Source organism: Podarcis vaucheri (genome assembly GCF_965113315.1).
Source record: "Podarcis vaucheri genome assembly, chromosome: 15".
NCBI classification, from domain to species: Eukaryota; Metazoa; Chordata; class Lepidosauria; order Squamata; family Lacertidae; genus Podarcis; species Podarcis vaucheri.
The window spans coordinates 14,099,732-14,124,775 of NC_138753.1; the positions used below are offsets into that span (position 1 = coordinate 14,099,732).

The 25,044-nt window shown below is 46.1% G+C and overlaps 1 protein-coding gene across 4 annotated transcripts in view; it reads right to left on the reverse strand.

Moving 5' to 3' along the window:
* The window catches only part of SRRM3 (serine/arginine repetitive matrix 3), a 95,681-nt gene that overhangs the window by 60,541 nt on the left and 10,096 nt on the right, over positions 1-25,044 (reverse strand). For all 4 annotated transcript variants that reach the window (XM_082201494.1, XM_082201496.1, XM_082201493.1 and 1 more), the window contains exon 2: positions 1,486-1,606. The gene's annotated coding sequence lies outside the window, so the exon portion shown is untranslated. The remainder of the gene's footprint in view (positions 1-1,485; positions 1,607-25,044) is intronic.

A 25,044-nucleotide genomic window follows, 5' to 3' on the forward strand; every position in this document is an offset into this window, starting at 1 on the left:
CCCAAAGCCCACACCTCAAAGCTCTGAGAATTTGCTTGTTTTTCTCTCTCGGCCCAACTGACCTTCCATTTCCCTGATTTCTGACATCCTGAAATAGTCATTCGACCGTCGGAATGTTTGTGAACATTCCCTGATGCTCTGAGTTCTTTTCTTTTCCTCCCTCAGCCCAACTTGCTTTCCCATTTCCCTCACGGGAGCCGACTTAATCTTCAATGTCACTCAGAAGTTGGAATGTTTGTGAACATTCTTTGGCACCCTAGAATATTCTGAGCCAGTAGAGTCCAGCTAGCAGGCAGGCAGTGGCCAGCGTTATTGTAGACTGTGCATCATTGGGCCCTAGGAGCGTTTCCCTTCACTCACACAATTACAGGTCAACCTCACAACCGCTTTGTGTTGCACTTTGTAGCACTCTTGACAGGACTACTTACAGACTCCCTCATTTATTTAGAGCATTTCTAAGCTGAGATGCGGGTGGCACTGTGGTCTAAACCACTGAGTCTTGGGCTTGCCGATCAGAAGGTCGGAGGCTCAGTCCCAGCTTCTGCCAACCTAGCAGTTCGAAAGCACACCAGTGCAAGTAGATAAATAGGTACCACTGCGGTGGGAGGGTGGGAGGGTAATCTGTGTTTCCGTGCGCTCTGGTTTCCGCCATGGTGTCCCATTGCAGCGGTTTAGTCATGCTGGCCACATGACCCGGAAAACAGTCTGCGGACAAACACCAGCTCCTTCAGCCTGTAAAGTGAGATGTGCACCACAACCCCAGAGTCGTCTTTGAGTGGACGTAACTGTCAGGGGTCCTTTACCTTTACTTTTTAAGCTGTATATACCAACTGGAGCCCCCAAAGTGGCTTAAAATAATTTTTAAAAGGAAGCAAAACATACAAGATTTACTAGGGAGGGGCAAAGGCACTGATATGCCCCCCACACTTCAGATGTTCCAGCTGATATTCTGTTTCTGAAGCTCTGGGCTGTGGCGAATCTCAGAGAAAATGGCTGCTGCGGTAACCAGATGTTAACCTCTTTCATGTGAGCCTACCTAATTCACTTCAACAGTACACCGGGGTGAGGAACCTTTTTCACCCTGAGGGTCACATTTCCCTCTGGGCGAACTTCTGAGGCCCACATGTCAGTGGTGGGAGGAGCTAGCAGGGGAAAAAGGGTGGAGCAACAGACACCATATTTACCTTTGTACTGTTTCTAGGTGGGAAGAGTGAAATTTCCCATGCTGCCTAGATAAAAGCAACAGGTCCCTGTTTTGCCTGCAATGCAGTCACGGTTTGAGCTTCCGCCAGTGTCAAACAGAAAGATTTCCACCCAACCCAGCTTCGGTTGTGCATTTTCTATAGAAAGAAGCATTCAGAAGTCAAGCAACACACTGTTGCTGTCATTGGTTTTTTATACTTGCAAACCAATCCTCTTCCTAGCACAGAGATACACTCCACATCCCTGGAGCAATACCCTTGTCCCGTCATCCCAGAAGCTTACCTCTCAAAAGATGGGATGCATTCCCCTTAGGTGGATGTCACTGGGGAGGCTCCAGGCCTTCTCTCCTCAAGAACACATTTCCTCCGGGAACTGGGATCCCCTCTGCTTGATGCTTCAAAGCCTGTGAGAGGACGAGAAAGGAGGAACCTAAATATATTCCCATGCGCACCTGCCCAAAACCACCTGGCAAATTGTGAAAAGTCAAGGGAGAGATTTGGAGGTGCAGTCCAAACCACAATTTGCACCAGGCATGGCAGATTGTGTGGAGATGTTTCTCACCTACTCCAGCTGACCAGCAGGCCAGATTAAGTTAACTGCTTGCACCAGTGGAAGCCCACACAAGGACCTGATAGAGCAACACAGCTTCCCTCCTCTTCTTTGCCCTGACACCCCCTAAATTGGCTTGGGAGAGATCAGGAGAACCCACAGACAATGTGTTGTGGGGGGAGAAGGTAGATCATTCCATTCAACAATAATTTCTTCTAGATGGAGCAGTCTTCTTGGTGCTAGCTTGAATTCGTCCCTTGCCTCTGATGCCAACATCAAAATGCCAGCTCAGGGGCAGGTAGAAGTACCCACCTGCAGGATCCCCACCAATAGGGAGCCCCAAATAAGACATTCTGGTGGTTGATGGTGGGAGAGACTGAGCTGGCCCAGAATCCCATTGACTCCCACGCCAGCCCCACCAATGTCACATGATGACATCACGCCCAATCCAGGCCTGATGGCACATTAACATACCCACCCTCTCACCTTCCACTTCAGCCTGTGTGTGTGTGTGTGGCAATTGGGCGTAAGATTGTGCCCTCAAAGTCATTTCTTGTGTTAATCCTTCCCAGAGTAGACGTAGGCCACATTCACACCGTACACTGAAAGCTCTGTGATACCACTTTGAACAGTCATGGCTTCCCCCAAAGGATTCTGCAAGCTGGAGCTCATTAAGGGTGCTGAGAGTTATGAGCCTCCTATTTCCAGTGCTTTTTTTCTTTAAAAAATGTTTAGGGGTACTCTTATTTTCCTGTTCATATTGAAATACTGCCCCTCAATGAGGCCAAACTTAGATTCACAAAATGTTTGGGGGTATGCATACCCCTGCGTCCCCCCAGAAAAAAGCACTGCCTGTTCCTCTCATGGAACTACAATTCCCATAATTCCCTGGGAAAAGAGAATGACTGTTAAACTTCTTTGGGAATGGCAGCTCTGTGAGGGGAATACAGGGGTCTCCTAAGAAATCTCAGCACCTTCAACGAAGGTCTCTAAGAAGGTCTCTAAGAAACAAAATCTCTAAGAAACACAATAAATAATGACTATGGTGATCATAATAACAAAATACTATACAGTGGCACCTCAGGTTAAGAACTTAATTCGTTCTGGAGGTCTGTTTTTAACCTGAAACTGGTCTTAACCTGAGGTACCACTTTAGCTAATGGGGCCTCCTGCTGCCGCCACGCGATTTCTGTTCTCATCCTGAAGTAAAGTTCTTAACCTGAGGTACTATTTCTGGGTTAGCGGGGTCTGTAACCTGAAGCGTCTGTAACCTGAAGCACCTGTAACCCGAGGTACCACTGTACAGAACTGCCTTCAGAGGAAATGCGTTACATACCTTTATTGTATATGTTAGGCAAGACTGTGTATGAACATGTATATTAAGGGAAATGTGAATGGATGCTGATGAATTTCCACGAGATGTTTAAGACTGGAGAAATGCCTAAGCATACTGATGGATCTGTCTATCTCGTGGTGCAGCCAGACTCCCTGTCACTTTCATCTCTTGACTAAGGAACCAAAATGAGATGAGATGGGGCCTGACCTAAAGGCCGACCTGGTTTTTATTTTTATTTTTTTTAAGAAGAAGAAGAAAGAAACCATGGGCTGGGAAAAATAATTAGCCTCCCTCCGATCCACAGCCACCGTTTTAAAAATAATCTGAATTTCTGGCAGACTTGTGGGAGGGATCCTGGAAAACAGCACCGCTAATGGGCTTCGCTGCCCCTACTCCCCACGGTGCCCACTTTGGGCTTTCTGACCCCTTTTCTCCTTTTCAGAATCTCAGTCAGGGGCATTTTATAGGCAAGCCAAGTACAATGCGAGGGAAAGAGGCGGGATGAAATAAAGTCACAGACATGAGTAATAGGACTAATAGCTAATAAAAGCTGGTGCATTACACAGGAGGCATGGATGTGGTGCCGGGCGACGGGAGGGGGGTGTAGAGAGATGGAGCAAAGAACAATCCTATTATAAATAGCTGTTTCACACACACACACACACACACACAAGCTCAGAGGCTCAGCCCTAGCAGATTCGCCAACTATAATCCTAGGAGAGCATAAGCCCTTGAAAGACACCATTCTGGAGAGAGTAAGAGCTGCCTTGTCTCTCTGCCCCATCCAAAAAGATGGGGGTTGGCAATGGGGATTTTCAGAGGTGGGTCAAATTAAGTCTCTGGTCTCCAAATTTCCCCAGCGTCATCACCCCCTCAAGGAGAATTTCCCCCACCTCCAGCATCACCCCTCAGATTCAGAATGTGCTATGCTGAATGGAAAAAAAGTCATAACGCGAGTGCATTCGAATGAACTGGTTACTTGGGTGGGTGCCTCCCAAATCTCTGAGATTATAGGAGCCTCCTAAGGGCCAATGTCCATTTGCTCCCCCCCCCCAAAAAAAATATTTTTTTTGAAGGGAATGCCGCCCCCCCCCAAGTTGATGGGCACTGCCATTCAAATGGTGTGTGAACAATGTGTCTTGTGATTGATTATGAAGCATTGGGCTTACCTGGGCCCCTCAATATTTTATTCAAGTTGACACCCCTGACCGAGAACCAGTGTGGTTTTAGTGATGGATGAGGACCTGGGAGACCAGGGTTCAAATTCCCACTTGGTCATGATGACACTTGCTAGGTGTTCTTGGGCCAGTCACTGTCCCTCAGCCTAACCTAACTCATAGGGTTGTTGTAAGACGAACCAGGAGGAGAGGAGAACCCCATAGGCACCACCTTGAGCTCCTTGGAGGAAAGGTGGGTTATAAATGTGATAGATGATAGATAGATAGATAGATAGATAGATAGATAGATAGATAGATAGATAGAATCTGCTGTCCATTCAGGCTAGGGTTGCAGGATGTCAGCAATCAGATGATTGTTGGTGTCTGCAAAAGCCTGCACTTTGCAGGCACCAAAGATCAGTTGATTGTCAGGTCTCACAAAGCACTGCTCTTTTGTCCACATGGTTTGATTTTTAAGCTGCACAGGTGGAAAGCTGTGATGGCAGGTGATCTACAGGTGACAGGAACAGGTGATCTGGGGCAAGAACATTAGCCATGATGAGGAGAAGGAACCTCAGGAGACAACTGTGTGAAGAAGGGTGGCCTTTGGTCTGGTCCTGCAGAGCTCTTCTGATGTTCTCACTAGAACCTTTCTCAGCCCAAGGGCCGCATTGCCTTCTGTGGAACCTTCCGAGGGCCACATATCAGTGGCTGATAGAACCCAAGGCAAAAATGGGTGGATCAACTAATGCAAATTTCACTGTTCTATGGTAAGCTAGTTTCTAGAGATGCCGAGATACCCCTCTCCATCCTTCATCCAGGCAAAACAAGGCATTGTCAGAATTCAGGGACACATTCCAGCTGGGCAGAAACACTCATGGGTGTGAAGCAGAGCTTGTGAAGAGCATGGCCTGGAGAGAGTTCTGAGGGCCAGACAGAGAAGCCTGGAGGGCCTCATTCACCCACAGACCCAAAGTTCTCCACCTCTGCACAAGAGCTTTTCAGCACCTTGGACAGCTCTTCCAGACAGCAAGGGCGTGAATCTAGCAAAATCCCAAATCCAAGCAATCAACGCTTATTTATTAGAAGTCCCAGAGAGATCAAGGAGGTTTTCTCCCAAGAGTGTCCATGATTGCAGCTTAAAGACCAGATGCGGAGCACTCCCCTATGTGGAAAGGCTACAGCCTTTGGGATGCTGGAGTTTAGAGGAAAGACGAGAAAGAAGTGACATGATAGCGGCTTATAACATTATGGAGGGCATGGAGAAAGTTTAGAAAGAAACAATTTCCCCTCCCTCTCCTAACGCTAGAACTCGTGGACATCCAATGAAGCTGGATGTTGGAAGATTCAGGAAAGATGAAGAAGAAAATCCTTCTTCACACAGCGCAGAGTTAAACTATGGAACCCCCTCCCAAGGGAGGAAGTGGTGGCCACCAACCTTGATGGCTTCAAAAGAAGATTAGACAAATTCAATGGAGAGGACTACTAGCCACGATGGCTCTGCTCTGCCCCCACAGTTGGAAGCAGCAATGCTTGTGAATGGTGGTTGCTGGAAACCACAAGAGCTCTTGTGCTCAGGTCCTCCTTGATAACTTCCCTTTGGGACATCTAGTTTGGCCCTGTGAGAACAGGATGCCGGATTAGATGGTCCATTGGCTTGATCCAGGAGGCCTCTTCTTATGTTCTTACTGGAGAGTTACCTCAAGGACTCCGGCTTGGATCCAAGCATAGCCATTTCTCCTTGATACAATATGGAGGGTGTGGGGAGTGATCCAACCCTTGTTTTGAATACAAGGGTGATGACATCTGCCCCCAGTCTTTGGAAACAGGATGAGCCATAAATCTAATTAAGCCAACCCATTTATCCTCCCCCTCCACCACCATCTGCAGTGCCCCTCAAGCAGTTTCAATCGAGCGAGCAAGAAAAGCATCTAAAATGCAGCAATTATCGTGATCTCCGACTTTCTCTTTCTTAACTGACCCATTTGTCCAAGCACCAGCAGCTTTAGGGGGAAACAGCTTCAGAATTCCCTGTTTTAAAAGTCAAGCATCTGCTTTGGGCCTGGCGGAGGGGACTCGCTGTGCCCCGATGCTCCCACCAATCTTATGACTCTAGCTTTTCCTTCTGCCATGTAAGCACGAGCGAGCCATTTCCCCCAGGAGCAGCCACTGGGGAACAGAGGACTTGGGTGACGTGATGGCCATCCGCCGGCCATCTGAAATGCCCCTGATGTGATGTGAGGCTGCAGTGTGCTGCAAACCATTCTCTTGATTCTAGTGAGAACATCAAAAGAGTTCTGCAAGATCAGACCAAAGGCCACCCTGCAGTTGTCTCTTGAGGTTCCTTCAGGCCCCAAACCAGGATCTTCTGGAATGTTCTTCCAGGCGAGTCACTTAACCCGCGCCTTACTCTCATTCCCCCCCAAAAGCACTTTTTTCAGGGAAAGATACTGCGTGGCACCCAAAAACGAGTGTGTGTGTTTTTGTGTGTGATGAGAGTGCAGGATGTGAGTGTGAGAGATAGCAACACCCAAAATGGCCATGAAAAAGCAGGATGTCCCCTTTTCCCCACAGGGCTTTCGGCAGGGCTAGGTGGGCCTGATCCAGCAGACTCTCCTTATGTTCTTCCACTGGTTCTAGTTTTTAAAGGATGGGGGGGGGGAGAGAAAGGGAAGGCCCATCTTATTTTTCCAGAAGGCGATTTCTTCTAACTGGCGAAACATGAGGCTGGCAGCGAGGCAAAACAGGAGGCAGCGTCTCCCGCAGCAGCCGGCCAAGGTGGAATCCGGGACGCCTGATAACGCTCCACTTGCCTGCATTAGCATCAAAGCACAAGCCAGACCCATCCAGAGAGCGCTGCTCTCTCTCGATAAGCCGATTAGCAAGGCAGACACCTGGGGCACGACCGGGCAGGGCACCGCGGCTTATTCAATGGGAAACCTAGTTAATCACTGATGAATGTGGTTTCCTCCCGTCCTCAGAAGCCAAGGAAGGGACTTGGCTTTCTTTAGCAGTGGCGGACATGGGCTTTTCTTCTCCAGAAGCTAATTTAAGGGAAAGCAAAATATTTCTCTCTCTACACACACACACACACACCTTGCCAGGGTCTGGCTGGAAAGAGGTTGATGCATTAAGGGGCCACTGAGCGATCGAAGAACATTGATTTGCCTCACCTGCCTTTTTAACCAGAGGAAAGGCTTGTTAGTCAAAAAGATTTTGACAAATCATAGGAGCTGCCTCATGCTGAGTCGGGTCATTGGGTCCTTCTAGCTCAGTACTGGCTGCACTGACTGGCAGCGGTTCTCCCAGGTTTCAAGCAGGATTCTTTCTCAGTCTTACCTGGAGGTGCTGAGGATTGAACCTGGAAACTTCCGCATCCAAGGCAGATTCTCTACCACTGGGCTACAGCCCTACCCACACTTCACAACTTCGAAAAGAATTGTCAAGCTGGAAGGGGTCTTCAGAAGTCCTCCAGCCCAGCCCCCTGAAGAACTGAAGGTTCAGGATGCGACTGCAGCATCTTTGACAAATGGATGGAGGATCGGAATGCAAAGGCTGCAAGCTCCGTTGGTGAAGCAGAACCTCCATGCTGAAAGGCAGTCTAGCTTTCAGTGCCGGATGGCAAAACAGCAAGGGGAGGCTTATTCCCTTCAATAGTTCTTTGCGGGCTTCCTGGAAAAATTCTGATGTTTAGCAGGACACCTAGGAACTAGATGGGCCATTGCTACATATCCCTGCACTGCAGGGGATTGGACTAGATGATTCTCCCTTCCAACTCTACGATTCTCTGATTTGATAAAGCAGGGCTTTGCATAGGATTCCACATATACAGATTGGTTCCTTGATGTTTTGGCTCCCCCACCCAATTACCTTGGTTGGTGCCACCATGAAAAGGAGTCTCTCCCCCCTCCTCTCTCCCTGGGACTGCCCTTCCCAGTGCAAAACAAGGGTTACAGATAGTCTAATTTGGCAGATGGTAATATACATCTCTCCTTTGTCTCCTCGCTTACATGCTTAGGTTTGGTTTTCTTCCGGAAGGGATGATGATGTTTGTTAACAAAAGGGACGGCAAGGGAGGCAGGAGCGCTGCCTGAATTATTTAGCAACTCGTTCCTTCCACCCGCTGTTCCCCGGGGAGTCTGGGATCTGTCAATCACCTGTCCATCTGACCAGCCATCCTGCCACCAGAATGGCCGCAGGGGACTCAGCATCTCCCTGAGAGGTGGCTGGAGGGAAGTTAGCCCTGCCCCCCACCCCCAAACATCCCCAGAGATGCTCCCAGACTCACAATATCCCAGAAATACAATTCAGTAAAAAATATCAGAGGCAGGCCGGCCAAGGGGCACTTAAGGATTTTATTCAATCCACCTTTTCAGCAAATTGAATGGCTTTCCACTCCTCGGACTAATAACGCAATGCAGATAACCTATAGCTCACACATTCCTTCAAAGTACGCCATAGATTCTTTGGCTCAAAAGCTGAATCAAAATGTGCATTTTAGGTTGAACTGAAAGACAGCTGTTCTTTGATATTTGCATTCATCTGAATTTTGTGAAGCTTTCCTCCAACCAAAAGACGTTAATAATAATAATAATAATAATAATAATAATAATAATAATAATAATAATAATTTATTATTTATACCCGCCCATCCAGGTGGGTTTCCCCAGCCACTCTGGCCGGCTCCCAACATAATATTAAAAACATAATAAAACATTAAAAATTTCCCTAAATACAGGTGCCTTCAGATGTCTTTTAAAAGTTAGATAGTTGTTTATTTCCTTGACATCTGATGGGAGGGCGTTCCACAGGGTTGGTGCCACTACCAAGAAGGCCCTCTGCCTGGTTCCCTGTAACCTCACTTCTCGCAGGGAGGGAATAGACCCTGATGTTGGAAAACATGCACAAGGAGAAGGGGACAACAGAGGACGAGATGGTTGGATAGTGTACTCGAAGCTACCAGCATAAGTTTGACCAAACTGCGGGAGGCAGTAGAAGACAGGAGTGCCTGGCGTGCTCTGGTCCATGGGGTCATGAAGAGTCGGACATGACTAAACAACTAAACAACAACAACAACAAATCTAGATCTCTGTGTGGTTAGAAACAATAGACTGCAATTTTACTGGTGCCCACTGGCTCAAAAACATTAGCGGCCCTCCCCTATAATCGGCCTCCAGAGGGAGAAAAAAAGAGGGGCTGTGGCTTTGCCATCTCATTAGGCATCAAAATCCACCTGATGACAATAATCTTGGGTGAGAAGAGGAATAGCTAGATGCTACAAAGGGGTTTCTCCCCCCTCCCACATTCCTTTAATGTCATACTTTGTTTGGCAGAGGAAATATAATTAAGATCAAAGCTCCTTTGGATTGCAGCTGAGCTTGTGCAAGCAAATAAAAATGAGAGTACAGGATTGTGGGTCCCCCCCATGCCAGTTTATGGTTTGTTTGTTTTTTAAAAAAAAATACACGATTAAAGAAAAGAAATTGGCACAGGACCCCCCCCCACTTGCCCCCTCCCTCTGGGTTGTATCCAAGTAAGGTCCCTTAACAACGTAGGACCAGTTTACCTGAGAGGTGGCCTTACCCCATATATGCCCAGTCGACCACTTCAAACTGCAAAACCGGCACTGTTACAGATGCCCCATAATACCCACTGCACAATTGGAAGAAATCGATCTTTTGATGTGGCAGCACCTACACTTTGGAACATCCTGCCTATTGATACTGTGAAGGCACCGGACTTCCGGGTTCGTGCCTCCGGCAATGGTGGAATTCCTCTGATCGGGAGGAATTTGCCCCGTGGGAATTTGGGTCTGTACCGCCACAGCAAAGGCGGAGACCCGTAAAAATCACAGGCGGGAGAAGCCTGTGAATGTGGGATTCGGCGGGCACCTTTTGCGCCTCCACTACTCATGGGGAAACCCGGTTTCGGGGATCCGGAGCGATGTGGGGTGAGTGGCGCGGTGCTTCGAATCGTCTGCTTCTTCCACGGAGCGAAGCCGCATAGCTGTTGTCGGAGAGCACTGACTTTTTCCTGTGGACAATTTGACTCTAAAGTAATTACCCGTGAGTAGAGCTGAATTGGGAAGAATTTGATTTTTAAACGTTTAATCTGGCATCGAAACGGGGAGGTTCAATACAGGAAGTCCGCCTCCCCCTTTTGTAGATAAACTGAAGCAAGGAGGCTGCAAGCTAAAGTCTTGGAAAGCCTTTTGTAAAAGACTAAATTTCCATCTGTAAAGAACTAACCCCCCCCCTTTTGGAGACAGGAGAAGAGGGGGGGGAAGTGGTGGACTGAATATGCCTGTAGGAGAGAGTTAAGAGAGTTAAAATACCGCCGCTCTGACCCTGGAAACGGGCTGCTAGCAGGATTGATGTTTTTTGGAACGTCCATTGACAGCATTTAGAACGTTCATTGACAGGTAGCTAAACAAGAGAATACATTGTTTCTACTGTCTCCAGTTGTTGTTTTTAAAAAAGGAGGAAAGTAACTGAAAATTGAAACTAACTTTGGATTATTGAAACTGTGTTTAAAAGAGGACATACTGACCGATACAAATAGAAACTGTTTTCCCCTAGTGGAAGCTTTTGAAATTGGTTACTTTACAGGAGCTGGGCTAGGGGAATTTCCAGCTGCAAGATAAAAAAGTGTGAGACTTTGGAATTGACCTTGAATCTTTTAAGTGTTATGGCAAACGGAAAGGAAAAAAACAGGTGGGATGTCGACAGAAGAGGCCTTAGTGGCTGCATTATTGAAAATAAACGATTCGCTGGAACAACTTCACAAGAAAACAGACGCGATAAATGTGAAAATGGATGCTGCAAATATTGAAATTGACTTAATCGTAGAAAGTTTAAATAACTTGGGACAAAAGGTGAATACCAATTCAGAAACCACCCAGAAACTGACACAGGAATTTACTCTGATACGGCAAACTGCAGATGAAGTCAGGGAAAAAACCCTTGCTGCTGAATCTAAAGCAATACAACTGGAGAGGAGAGTCCCATCCATACAAAGACAACAGATGAATTTGAGGACAAGAGCCCTATCTGAACTGGAAAAGGAAAGCTTGACAGAGTTTCAGAAGGCGACAGGACTAACATCGGTTGAGAAAGAGAGGTATTTGGGGGTTAGTATGACCGCCAAAAATGTGAACCTGTTTAAGGATAACTGTGAAGGATGTTGGATTGAAGAGAAGGGGGATTTGGAAATATGGACAAATCAGAAGTAGTTACTGTTGGGCCGAGTTACTGTGGTGGGGATGAGGGCTGCTGTGTTGCTGGGGATGTTGCTTTTGTTTCAAACATTGCAAGTTTGGATGGGATGGATTGTTTCAGGAGGTGGCAGAGGGATGTTTTTAGAGTTGTTTGGCAGGGCAGGAAGCCTCAAGTAAAACTTAAGATATTGATGGATGCCAAAGAAGGAGGTGGACCTGCCCTGCCAGACCTTTAAATTTCGTTGTGAACCATCTGCTTTTTGCTGGTTGAGAGAATGGCTGCTTCTTGAAAACACTGAAGTGTTGGACAACGGCAGACGAAGTTGATGGACTATATGGAATTGGCGGAAATGACTGGCAAGAACCGAGACCAGGGAGAAGAGTCGGTGGAAGAAGATTGGAAAAAGTTTAAAGACTATTTATAGAAATATTGTAAAACTAAGGAATGTTAGAAAAATGTTGGAATGAAGTTACATGGCTTTAGTAGAAATGTCATAAGGAATTAAGTATAAATAGATTAATAGAAAATTAAAGGAAAAATAAGGCAAGAATGTGTTAAGATAATTATAGGATAGAAAACAGAATAAGATGGAAAGGAATTGCTGAAACAATTAATAGAAGTGGAATACAAAAAGGGAGGTGTGAGGAGGTCGCTGGAAATAAGTGAATGAAATATAAGATATTGAAAATGTTTGAGGTGTTTTTAAATTGTTTTTGTTGGTTTTTGCTTTGTTTTGTTAGTCCATGTAGTGTTTTTGTATTGTATTTGTATTGTTTTTTCTCTTTTCTTTTTTGTTTGTAGTGTTGTGTTGAAAATGTTGAAAAAGTAATAAATATCATTTTAAAAAAAGATACTGTGAAGGCACCTTCTCTGTACTCTTTTTGTTACTTGCTAAAAACAGATTTGCTTAAACAAGCCCGCTGAGAATCTGTTCTTAGTTTATCACCAGTTTTATTTTTTGAATGGGGCAATTAGTTGTTTTTAACAGTTTTTACTCATAATTATATTGCTTTATTCTCTCTGTAAACCGCTTTGAGGTGTGTGGATTTCTTAAACCAAGCAGTGTATAAATTTTATGAAATAAATAAATACTTGGAACTACTGGAATTAATTGATTTAAGTTAGTCACATTCATAAATTTCAACAGGTCTACTCTAGGTACAGGTCTCTGTTTTTGGTGGCCACCAAAAAGGGGAGTGGGATCCAGAATTTCCCAGGTGGCTGCTAGCATTCCCTTGGTCTCAAAAATTCAGTTGAGAAATCATCCATGGAGAATTATGACCTTGAAAATTTGGCAGATGATTTTCACAGCACATAGGTAAGAATCATACCTTGGTGCAGGGGTGGAAGAGGCCAGAGGCAATGGTGGGCAGGGCCAAGGCAAAAACAGGTGGAGAAACAACTTGGCATATAAATTTAATAATTAAGTAAACTAAGTATTACTATCTGGAGAGCTTGAAGCAATTTACAATAGGTTAAAGTACGTATCTATCTCTATCTATTCCTATATACATAAGAATGTAAGGCTGTTGTCACACTGCAGTTTGCCCCACTGCCAACAGGGGGCCATGAAAACTGCAGCATGATGGCAGGCTGGTGAGTGAGCAACATGGGTGTCAGGTGGCCAGGTGGACTGTTTAATGGAAGGGAGAGGTGCTTCACAAAGTGGCATGGCAAACCACTCTGTGATGCACCTGCCTTCCTCTCTCACCCTGCCCTACCTGTGACCTTGCTCACCACCCGCATGTTGTCCCTATAAAGTTGGCCCCTGAGCACATGTGGCCCTCTGGCTGAAAAGGGGTCCCCTACCGTCGCTTAAAAGAACAGTATGTGGGCCCACACAATGCCACTCCAGCTGGAAGTGGCACAGTTAGAGAAGAGCCAGAGGATGGCGATGCTCCGGCGAGGGCAGACGAGGCAGCGTCTCAGATATCCAGCTGAGGCGAGGCTGTATCTCAGCTGAAAGGCACAGCTTTGTCTGGACAACATCTCGCTTTCCGGAGAGTTATTAATCATTCATGCAGCTCTTTTAATAAGCGTGGCGCTGATCCATCTTGAGCTGCCTCGTCCTCAAAGGCAACTAATGGGGTAAATCACAGTTCTGCCCTCTTTCAGACGCTGGAGGTCAATTCACATGTTTGGAGGGAGCTTCAGTTTCTCAGACTGTTTCTTCTGTGTTTGGGGAGGGGCGTGTACACGCTAAGTGTGTACTTGGAACTGTCAAGTGTGACATAGTCTGTGTATGAAAAAATGTGGGATCTACATGCACACACGTCTGGGAGCCACAGTTAGCAGTGGCTTGCAGCAGAATGTACATTCAGTAGCAATGATCTGAAGAAGTGCTCTTTCTGCCGATCAAAGTGGTTGTGTGGGCATATATGGGGCTAGGCAATCCGGTAGGTTTTGCCATGATTGGATGCAATCTATACAGCCAGAGAGAACCCAGACTTAACTGTCCTGCTCTGGTCCAGTGCAAAAGTTCACAGGGTGAGGCAGGTTGGTTGTTTCAGCACCACGGAGAGCTCCCACTTGGCAACTTGTGCCTATACCAGTACATAAGAGCCTCTTGGATCAGGCCAATGACCCACTTAGTCCAGCATCCTGTTCTCACAGCAGCCAACCAGATGCCTCTGCTGGGAAACCAGCAAGCAGGACCCAAGCACAAGGGCGCTCTCCCCTCCAATGGTTTCCAGCATTACTGCCTCCAACTGTTGAGGCAGAGACTAGCCAACAGGGCTAGTAGCCATTGACGGCCTCCTTCTCCTCCATGAATTTGTCTAATCCTTTTTCAAAGCCGTCCAGGTTGGGGGCCAACACTGCCTCCTGCAGAAGTGAGTTCCATAGTTTAATGATGTGCTGCCTGATGAAGGATGGTTTTTCCCCTGTCCTGAATCTCCCAGCATTCAGCTTCATGGCATGTCCATGTGTTCGAGTGTTATGAGAGGGGCAGAAAAACTGTCCTCTGTCCACTTTCTCCATGCCATGCCTAATTTTATAAACTTCTATCATGACACCTCTTACTTGCCTTTTCTCTCAACAAAAAGCCCTGCAACCTTTCCTCATAGGGGGAGGTCACTCCATTGCCTTGATTATTTTGGTGGCCCTTTTCTGAACCTTTTCCAACTCTGAAATGTCCTTTCCGAGGTGATCAGAACTGTCCACAGTAGTCCAGCTGGATCCACTCATGCTCCTCCTCTTTTGGGCTATTGTGGGGGGTCCCTGAAGGATTTCCCATCTCTTGAACTTGGGTGGTGTCATTCTGGTTACAAAATGAATGGCACGCACAGCCTGAACATCAGAAATGGAAAGAATGAGAAGCATGTCCCCATTTTCATCTGCCAAATGCTGGAGGGTGCAATGTTCTCTCTCTCTCTCTCTGTATGTGTGTGTGTAGGCAGATGTGTCTTCCCCTTCCTTCATTCTGACCTCCTTTGCAGCATGCTCCAGAGCCTGTGTAGTTCACATTTCTGGGTTAACCCAACCGCATTCTCCCGCCCCACTGCTGCTGATGTCGTGCCTGACCTTTCCCTCTGGATTTGCAAATGCCTTTCTGCTCTGCTGCCAATTTAGCACTGACCTAAGTGTGTCTAAATCCGGAAAATGCTGGTGGATCCCTCTGTGTGGCAATGGGGAGATAAGCTACTTGAAGGTTTCATTGGCTGCCTCCCTCCACAACAGCCACCCCACATCGGTGTGCTTCCTACATCGAGCAAATGAGATTCCCTTTGCAAGCTGTGGCCGAAGAGATCTTGGACGCAAAGAAAGTGATATACCTGTATGCAAAAGGATCCTTTTTCAAGCATTGCAAGAAAAGTCAATGAGTTATATATTCATCCACTAAGGAGTGGAGAGGTCCCCTAGCACACATTTACCACCAGTTTAATAGTCATTCTTCATCCACATAGATGGATAAAAGGGTCAATTTCAACTCCCTGTTTCTCATTTTTCCCATTCTTAAATTCAATTTCCCACAGCAATTTGTGAATTTTCATTACAATAATCCTCATGAAAATCCATCAGCACTTTGGTGCAAAGTTTCCCTTAATAAACAACATTGTTATATGTAGTTTTGACTAATGTACACATTTCTGCCAGCATTATTCTCTGATATAATGCTTTTTCTCTCTGTGTTATTTTGTCCAATATATTCATTTTTATACTCACTTCCCTCTAATGTAGTTTGTTAAGGGTACTGAGAGTCGTAAGGAGACTCCCATTTTCTCCTCACAGAATGACAATTCTCAGAGTTCCCTGGGAAAGGGCATTGACTGTTAAATCAGTATGGGAATTGTATCTCTGTAGGGGTCTCCTAGCAACTCTCAGCCACCCAAGTTTATTTGGGGGAAGCCATAACTGTTTAAAGTGGTGTTGTAGTGCTTCCGCAGCACCAGAGCACATCCACAGCCTGTTATGATGTCAAAATTATCCTCAAAAACAAACATGCCACCCTTTTCAAAGCTGATGATGAAAGGGAAACCCATGTTGTACTTTTGTTAATGGAGATGCACAGCTGGAACAAGGAGAGAGAGGCTAGAATTAAATAATAATAAAAAACCAGGCAGATTAGTTGGGGCACATATTGGTGACCCCACTCTGAGCAGGGGATTTAACCTCTTTACTCCTCTCAACAGAGTTTAGACAGCATCCCAAGTAAGATCTCCCTTGGAACTGCCTATGGAGGACTCTGCTGACCTGGACCTGGACTTCTTGCCAAATCTACGGCCAACAGATGTGGTTTAAATTAACTTCCTCCTCCCACCTCAATTATATAATATCCCCCCCCCACTGTTTCCAAAAATATATGCTTGTGGATTCTGCGGAAGGAAAGTCAGGAAGGAGTCCTGTTGCTTAGCAACTGCCTCATTGCTGGACCAGGGAAAGCATCCTCCTGTGTGCGTTTGTTCATCTTCCTCTCTCTCTCTCTCTCTCTGTGTATATATATATACCCACAATTCATGCCCCTCAGCCTGGCTCCTAAGCCCATTTGGAGACAGCCGGGTGAACCCGCAACCAGGTTGCTTAGCAACCAGTGATGGGCGCCAATCAATCTAATAGGAGATGCAATTCCTCCTCTCCCTCCATGCCCTGACATTCCCATTAGTCAGAGTTTGGGAGGGTGGATGGGTGGAAAAGGAAGAGGAACAGAATGAGCCGCCTCTTAGACTCATCTGAAGCAGCTTTAAATTTGCAGAGATGTCATGGGAGCCCTGGAACTTTGAGTTTCTAATGGCATACTTTGCCATCTTCCCCACCACACACAGCACCTCAAACCAGGGCAAGCAAATGTCACTTCGGTGTGTGTGACCTTTGCAGGAATCCCAAAAGGGGTGTGTGTCCTTCCATAAATTTATATCCCATCTATTCTTCAAGGAGCTCAAGGTGGTGGTGTACAGTGGTACCTTGATTCCTGAACAGCTTAGTTGTCAAACAAATCAGCTCCCGAACGCCGCAAACCCAGAAGTAAGTGTCCCGGTTTGTGAACATTTTTCAGAAACGTTCCTCTTGAGTTCAGGAAGCTCCCGCAGCCAATCGGAAGCTGCACCTTGGTTTTCGAACGGTTTTGGAAGTCAAACAGACTCTCAGAATGGATTAAGTGTGAGAACCAAGGTAAGACTGTACTCACTTCTCCCCCTCCCCATGATATCCCTATGAGAACCTTGCAAGATGAAAGACCTCAAGGCGCAGGCCAGGTATGAAATGAAATGAAACTACAACCTCAATAATAATAAAAGTGCGTGCATCTAATGCATCATACAGCCTCCAGCCCCCGATTCAATCCCCAGCATCTCCACATAGGGCTAGAGGTTAAACAGTGTAGACCAGGTATGGCCAAACTTACCCCCCCAGCTGTTTTGGGACTACATTTCCCATCATTCCTGACTACTGGTCCTGTTAGATAGGGATGATGGGAGTTGTAGTCCCAAAACAGCTGGAGGGCCAAGTTTGGCCATGCCTGGTGTAGGCAGTACAGAGCTAGAGGAAGCCAAAAAGGTCTGATTCAATGTAAGGCAGCTTCCTATGCAATTTATGTTCTGGTTTAAATCAGAACCATGAAGACCAGCGACTTACGTTACTTTTAATGGAAGCACCACAGTTCAGTATCTAGTTCAATCCCTAGAGTCTTCAGGTAGGGCTGGGAAAGACCCCTGCCCCAAATCCTGGAAAACTGCTGCCAGTCAGTGCCAACACTATTGAGCTAGATGGACCAATGGTCTGACTTGATATAAGACAGCTTCTGATGTCCATTTGCAAAATCAGGGAGAGGAACATGATCTCCAGAGGAAGCTGCTTGCTCCTTTTGAACCTGCTCCTTATAAGTGGAGGAAGGTACCAGGAACCTTAATGTCCACAGATAGTAGGCATCTCAGAATCACCTTCTCAAAGGCATCTGGATGTCTATGGATGGATTCCTGTGAGCTACAGGCCTCCACCGACAAAGGATGGGCAGATCCATCTATTTCTGACCTCCATCAATTTTGTACATGCTCTGTCATAAGCCTGCTCCATTTCTGTATCCACCTGGAAAAAATTCATTTTATCTTATTTTATTTGTAAAATCCACACAGACATCTGAATTGTTTAGGAACGTGTCTCTTCCACAAAATACTCATTTTTGTCTCCATTGTACCCTAAAATATGCATCCCCCCCAAAAAAACTTGCTATCCTAAGCTACGCATCACATACATAAGAAGAGTCTGGTAGCTGGATCAGGCGAATGACCCATCTAATCCTGCTTCTTGTTCTCACGGTGGCCAGCCAGATGCCCGTGAGAAACCCACAGGCAGGACCCGAACACAAGAGCATCTTCCCCTCCTGTTGTTTCCAGCAGCTGGTGCCCACAAACATTGCTGCCCTGGACTGTGGAGACAGAGCACAGCCATAGTTCTTTGTATGCATCTTGGGGTTGCTTTTCTTTCCAGCTGAAAACCAAATCCCAAAATTTGCAGATGTGCAAAAAGAAGAAGAGAACTTCATTCTGACCCACTTTTTGCCTGGGAAGTTCATTTTTTAAATAAATGGTCCAGATAAGACTCTCCGCCATGTCTACCACCAACGAGGAGTCCTGGATGAGGGGTGATTACTTCTTATTTCCCAAGCATCTTATACATATTTAAGTGCTCTCGAAACACTGAATAACAGAGAAGTGCCCAGCGGTAGATGTCCCTCACTTTTTATATAATACCCCCCAGCCATTTATAATTCCACCTAAAATCCTTCTTATATTATTTCCAGCGATGCGCTAAATCCCAGCTTACGATATCTCTCCCCCCCCGAGTGTTTTGATGCTGCCCCCACCCAACCAGTAGTTATTAAAATCCGCTGAATGTCAGAACTTAGCATATGCTACCCCAACATCACACCACACCACCCTCCCATGGCATTTAACTGCTTATTGTAAGTGAACCACGTTTTCATTTTGGGTGGTTCTTTGTTTTTTGTTTTAGAATTGAGCCTGACCAGCTGCAAAATGAGAGAGAGAGAGAGAGAGAGAGAGAGAGAGAGAGAGAGAGAGAGGGAACTGTCAAATATCTGAATAAAAGAGAGAATTTTGGCAGGTGTGACTTCTCAGATAGGGGGAGAAACATTGAAGCTATGGTTGACCCGATTTATTAGGGACAGTCCTGATTTTCCTCAGAAGTGATATCCCTTGGTGAATCCTTGTTCTACTTACATCCGTATTCTTGTCTTTTATTAATGCCATTTTTTAAAAAACAACACCACACCACATAATAGTAGTTACTTTCTTGTCATTTTTCAGGGTTCAGCTCCCTCCCTAGAGTGGCCCTAGAGCCATGTTGACTCTTGCCCCAATTTCATGTGGATCTAGGATAATTTCATGGGGACAGCACAGAAGGAGGAAGGGGTAGCGCAGAAAGAGAGAAACAGAGAGAAAGGGGGCCAGGAAGTAATAAAGAGAAGAGGGTTGATAGAGGGAGGGAAAGTAGCAGAAAGACAGAAAGAGCAAGGGGTGATGGTTTCAAACATTTGTAACTTTTTGCATGTTTCATATTCCATATTCTCTCCCTCCCTCCTTAGTAAATCAATTCCTCTTTCATAAACCTGTGTGGTCTCAGTTTAATGCAAACAGCCTTGTGGCTATAGCCTTCAACCATGCCACCTACAGAAGCAACAGAGAGACCCCAGGGAATACTTGGAGGTTGTTTGATAAGCAGCAGCCTGGAAGATAATTAATCTCCTATCTGGTGGCAGCGAAGATCTCAAGGCAGGGCGAGAGTGGAGGCAAGCGGTGGGGTGCACTCCATCGCAGAGTGCACTCCCTTCCTCAGATGGCATGGGACCCAGTCAATTTAAGCCCACAATTGAATCTGGATCTTTGCTGGAGCAACATTCATTTATAGCTCCACTTGGAGCTGTCCATGGTGCTGCTCGCCTGCCTGGACCCTCACTTGGCTTTTCTAGTTGTTCCTGTGGATTCTATCTGGAATGAGACAACAGCAGCAAAGCATGAGGTCATAAGCCTCTCGCTATTTCATACCCAGCTACTGAAACCTTGAGTTGATGGGCAGGTTGTTGTTGTTGTCATTCTTGTTGTTGCTGCTGCTGCTGCTGCTGCTGTTATCTTGGTTTTCTTTGGCACCACAGTTTTCTCAGTTGGTCATGATTTTTCCTTTTCCTTTCTGATGCTGTTTTAAATTTCTTCCCGATTCCATGCCCATGCTCATATTTTATAGCATTAAGAAAATATCTATTCCCTACACTGCCTGTATTGTTAACGGAAAGTAATAAAAACATTAAAAATGAAGTATATTTATTTACTTATTGCGTTTATATCCCACCCCAGTCTCACAGGGAGCTCAAAGTGATATACTTAATTCTCTCCCTCCACATTTAATTCTTGCAATAACCCTCTGAGTTAGGCTAGGCTGAGAGGCAGTGACTGGCCCCCAAGGTCATCCAGTGAGCATCATGGCTGAGTGGGGATTTGAACCCTGGTCTCCCAGGTCCTAGTCCAACACTCTAACCACTACACCACACGAAGTGGATGCAACTCCAACCTGTAAATCAGGAAGATTTCTTGCAGAGATGGTGCTTTAAACCCCCTTCATTCCAGGTGTGGAGGAGCACCTGTGACCTTCCAGATGTTGTTGGACTATAACTCCCATTGTACCTTGACCTTTGGGGATTGCAGGTGGGGCTGAGTCCAACAACATCTGGGGGGGGCACAGGTTCCTGGTCTTTGCTTTACTGTGAGTGTCAATTCAGAAGTTTGGTTGTTAGAGTGACTGAATGGTGGATTCACACCCACCTACCACTTTAATCCTAGTGATCTGTCCACATTAAGTGTGAAACCACTGTGAAATTATCACCATGATGGACAGGAATAGCCTACTTCTGTTGTCAATGCTCAGGGCCCCAATAGCTCAAGGACCGCCTCTCTCCATAAGAACTAGCCCAGACCCTGAGATTGTCATCTGAGACCCTTCTCTGTGTTACCCTCCATAGGAGATCTGGAGGGTCGCAACACGAGGGCGGGCCTTTTCAGTGGTGGCTCCCCACCGGTTGAATGCTCTCCCCTGGGAGATTTGCCTGGCACCATCATTACATATCTTCAGGTGCCCGGCAAAAACATTTCTTTTCCTTCAAACTTTTGGCTCTTGGTTATCTGTTGCCTCCTTAAGCGGGTGGATCCTAAAAATAGGATCATCTTTTCGCTTTTCCTTTGTTCTATTTTATGCTGGTTTAAATGTATGTCTATGTCTTTGTTTGTTTGTTTGCTGTTGTAAGTCACTTTGAGATACTTTTGTTTATAAAATAGATTATTAAGCTTAATTAATAAATAATAAGCATTATTGTTGTTTTATATGTGGCTTATCTACCTAGCTACCTACCTACTTATTTCATAAAAAATATATACCGCTTGATTGTGGAAAACCTCACAGCAATTTAAAAAAACAATAAAGCAGTATTTGTAAAAACAATTGAAAAGAGTAATAAACTAAACTAAAAATAAAACATCAGCATTCTAAATGAAAATGCTTTTAGCAGGAACTGACAAAAATACCGTGAATACCTTGTGTCAAGAAGCAAGGCGTTCCAAAGTGCACACTAAAAAAATGATTTCTTACAAATGCAGAACAGGTATTTTGTGACACCTGTAACACCGACAGATCTATGCCAAAGTGGCTTCTAAGTGGGTTTTATAATTCTATTTACAAAATTTATAATCAATGCGTAATTAAAACACAAAACAGCAAATCCATCAGGACAGTAAAACACCCTCATTTAAAATATACAGTGCAACAAATTATTACGCATATTCATTATTTAAAGTGGCATGCCCATGAGCCCTTTGGAGAAGCGACGTGGCTCGCTGCTCCCCCCCCCCCCGCTGCCGCCGCCCAGGTGCAAGCCCTCTGTCGCTTGCCAAACAGATGCTAGTAAACAGACCCTGACACTCACTTGTGAGAGTCCCCCAGGGGAATCCTGCAAACACGGTGCCTGCCTCTCCCCATGGTAACCTGGCTGCATATCAGCCATTGACTGCAGAATGTAGGGATCACGTTGCTGGAGCAAACAGTGGCCATGTTTGCTCTCATACTCCTTCTGTTAACAGTGGTCAGTGGGATGCTTTTAGGAGGTTTATGAAAAGGGCTTTAACACCAGCACCAGCACCTGCCCTTGTTGCTTAGAATTGTGGAGTTGGGAGGGGTCCCCAGAGCCATCTAGTCCAGCCCCTGGCATTGGAGAAATCACAGCTAAAGAAAGCCAGCCAACCCCTGCTTCAGACCCTCCAATGCAGGAGAGTCAACCACCTTATTTAAAACATCTGGGGATCAGAGATATACTGTGCACCAAGGGCAGGCAGACTTCAGGTTTGCAGAATTTATTTTTATTTTATTTTTTCTAGACCCTGAGGATCTCAGGAGGGCGGATATATGCTAAAAATGAAGGAGCAAGGGTGCCTGTCAGAACATGCTCAGCGTAGGGATTGAAGATCAGTACTGTGCTCAAAGACCCTTCGCACAAAAACCCCCTCCCCTCAAAAAACCCCTTTGTTTCAGCAGCCTAATTTAGGGAAGGAAGCATTTCTTAGCTTATGTCAGCAAAGTAGGACTCAGAAAGCAAACTGGCCCACTGTAAATCATCCAGTTCTATCTGCAGCTCCTAATTTACCCCATGGAGTTTCCACTCTGAACCATTATGGCCAATGGGACTGTCCCTGGAAAAGAGGGACACTTGGAGGGTCTGATAATGTATACAAGTGGAGGCTCCCTTCGGGTAATCGCAGTTGAAGCTAGACCATGGTGGGTGGGTGGGGTTAACACATGTGTGTGGAAGCCTTTCCAGAAACAACCTACAGCAATGAGTTCCACAGTTTCCCTGCCGTAGGACAGCCCTGGGCTACATAGCTCATCGGTCTGGCTCAGCAGAAGGCACCTTCAAATGCTCACATATAAAATGGGGCATCGCTCAGGGGTAGAGCACCCAAAAAGCTCCCAGTTTAATCTCCGACATCTCCCACAAAGATGGGTAATGATGAGAAAGTCCCTTTCACAAGGAGCAGCGATGGCCACCAACCTGGAAAGAGGATTAGACAAATTTATGGAGGAAAAGCCTATCAATGGCTCTGCCTCCATGGTTGCTTCTGTATCCCAGATGCTGGAAACCACAGGTGGGGAGAGGGCTTTTGTGCTCGGATCCTGCCTGCAGGCTTTTCACAGGCTGGCCACTGTATAACAGGATAACAGGATGCTGTATAACAGGATGCTGGACTGCGTAGGCCAACCCAGCTGACCCAACCCAGCGGGTCATTCTGACGTTCACACATTCTAAATTTATTTTCTATTGTTTATCTCCATTTTTAAGCCACTTCTCATCCCTTGGAATTGCAGGCCAGTGAGCACACATGATACATGCTGAGCAAAAACAAGAGCAGTCCTCCATCTGCGAAACATGAAAATACAGAGTGCCAGGCAGGCAGCAATGTGATAATCCAAGTCTGGATTGCCAGGTGGCACCAAATTTCCTCCATAACCTACATAGGGAAGCTGCCTTATATAGAGTTGCAGCACTGGTCCATCTAGCTCAGAATTGTCCGTACTGAGCGACAGCAGCTCTCCGTGTTTTTCTTCCGCCCACCCCAGATGGGAGCATACCTGGAGATGCCAGGGACTGAACCTTGGGGCTCCCCTGATGTGGAGATTAACAGGTAGAGAGAAATGTCAGGGGGGGCGGAATAAGCTGCCATGTGAATGCAGCCCTAGTCTCTCATAAGAAAAGATGACCTTGTCTTATGCTGAGTCAGACCAGCTTATGGACATCCAAGAAAGATAAATGCTGGAAGATTTGGGACAGATATAAGGAAGGACTTTTTAATGCAGTGCCAGGTTAATGCTATGGAACCCACTCCCACAAGAGGCAGCAGTGGCCACCAACACTGATAGCTTTAAAAGGGGATTGGACAAATTCGTGGAGGATCAAGGCTTATACCTTATACCTACGGGGCCGCCTCTCCTGGTATGCCCCGCGGAGGACCTTAAGATCCACAAATAACAACACTTTGGAGGTCCCAAGCCTCAAGGAGGTTAGATTGGTTTCAACTAGGGCCAGGGCCTTTTCAGCACTGGCCCCGACGTGGTGGAACACTCTGTCACAAGAGACTAGGGCCCTGTGGGACTCGACATCTTTCCGCAGGGCCTGCAAGACAGAGCTGTTCCACCTGGCCTTTGGTTTGGACTTGATCTGATCCTTATGTTTCCCTCTCCTTATGGCCTTGATTTATCAGCTACTTTAAAATGAGGCTGCATTTTAAATTGCATTTTAACCTGCATTTGAAATTGGTCCCCCCTTTCCTCCCCATTATGTTTTTACTGTGGTTTTATTGGTGTTAGCTGCCCTGAGCCCGGCTCTGGCCGGGGAGGGTGGGGTATAAATAAATAAATAAATTATTATTATTATTATTATTATTATTATTATTATTATTATTATTATTATTATAGATGGCTACTAGCCATGCTTGTTGTCTTTGTCCATGGAGTTTTCTTGGCAGGGATACTGGAGTGGCTTGCCGGTTCCTCCTCCAGCTGGATCACATTTGGTCAAAACTCTCCACTATGACCTGTCCATCTTGGGTGCCCTGCTCAGCATAGTTCATAGCTTCTCTGAGTTACGCAAGCCCCTTCGCCATAGTAAAAGCCATGGTTTTCCCAGTAGTGATGTATGGAAGTGAGAGCTGAACCATAAAGAAGGCTGATCACCGAAGAATTGAGGCTTTTGAATTATGGTGCTGGAGGAGACTCTTGAGAGTCCCATGGACTGCAAGAAGATCAAACCTCTCCATTCTTAAGGAAATCAGCCCTGAGTGCTCACTGGAAGGACAGATCCTGAAGCTGAGGCTCCAATACTTTGGCCACCTCATGAGAAGAGAAGACTCCCTGGAAAAGACCCTGATCTTGGGAAAGATGGAGGGCACAAGGAGAAGGGGACGACAGAGGATGAGATGGTTGGAGAGTGTTCTCGAAGCTACCAGCCTGAGTTTGACCAAACTGCGGGAGGCAGTGGAAGACAGGAGAGCCTGGCGTGTTCTGGTCCATGGGGTCACGAAGAGTCGGACACGAC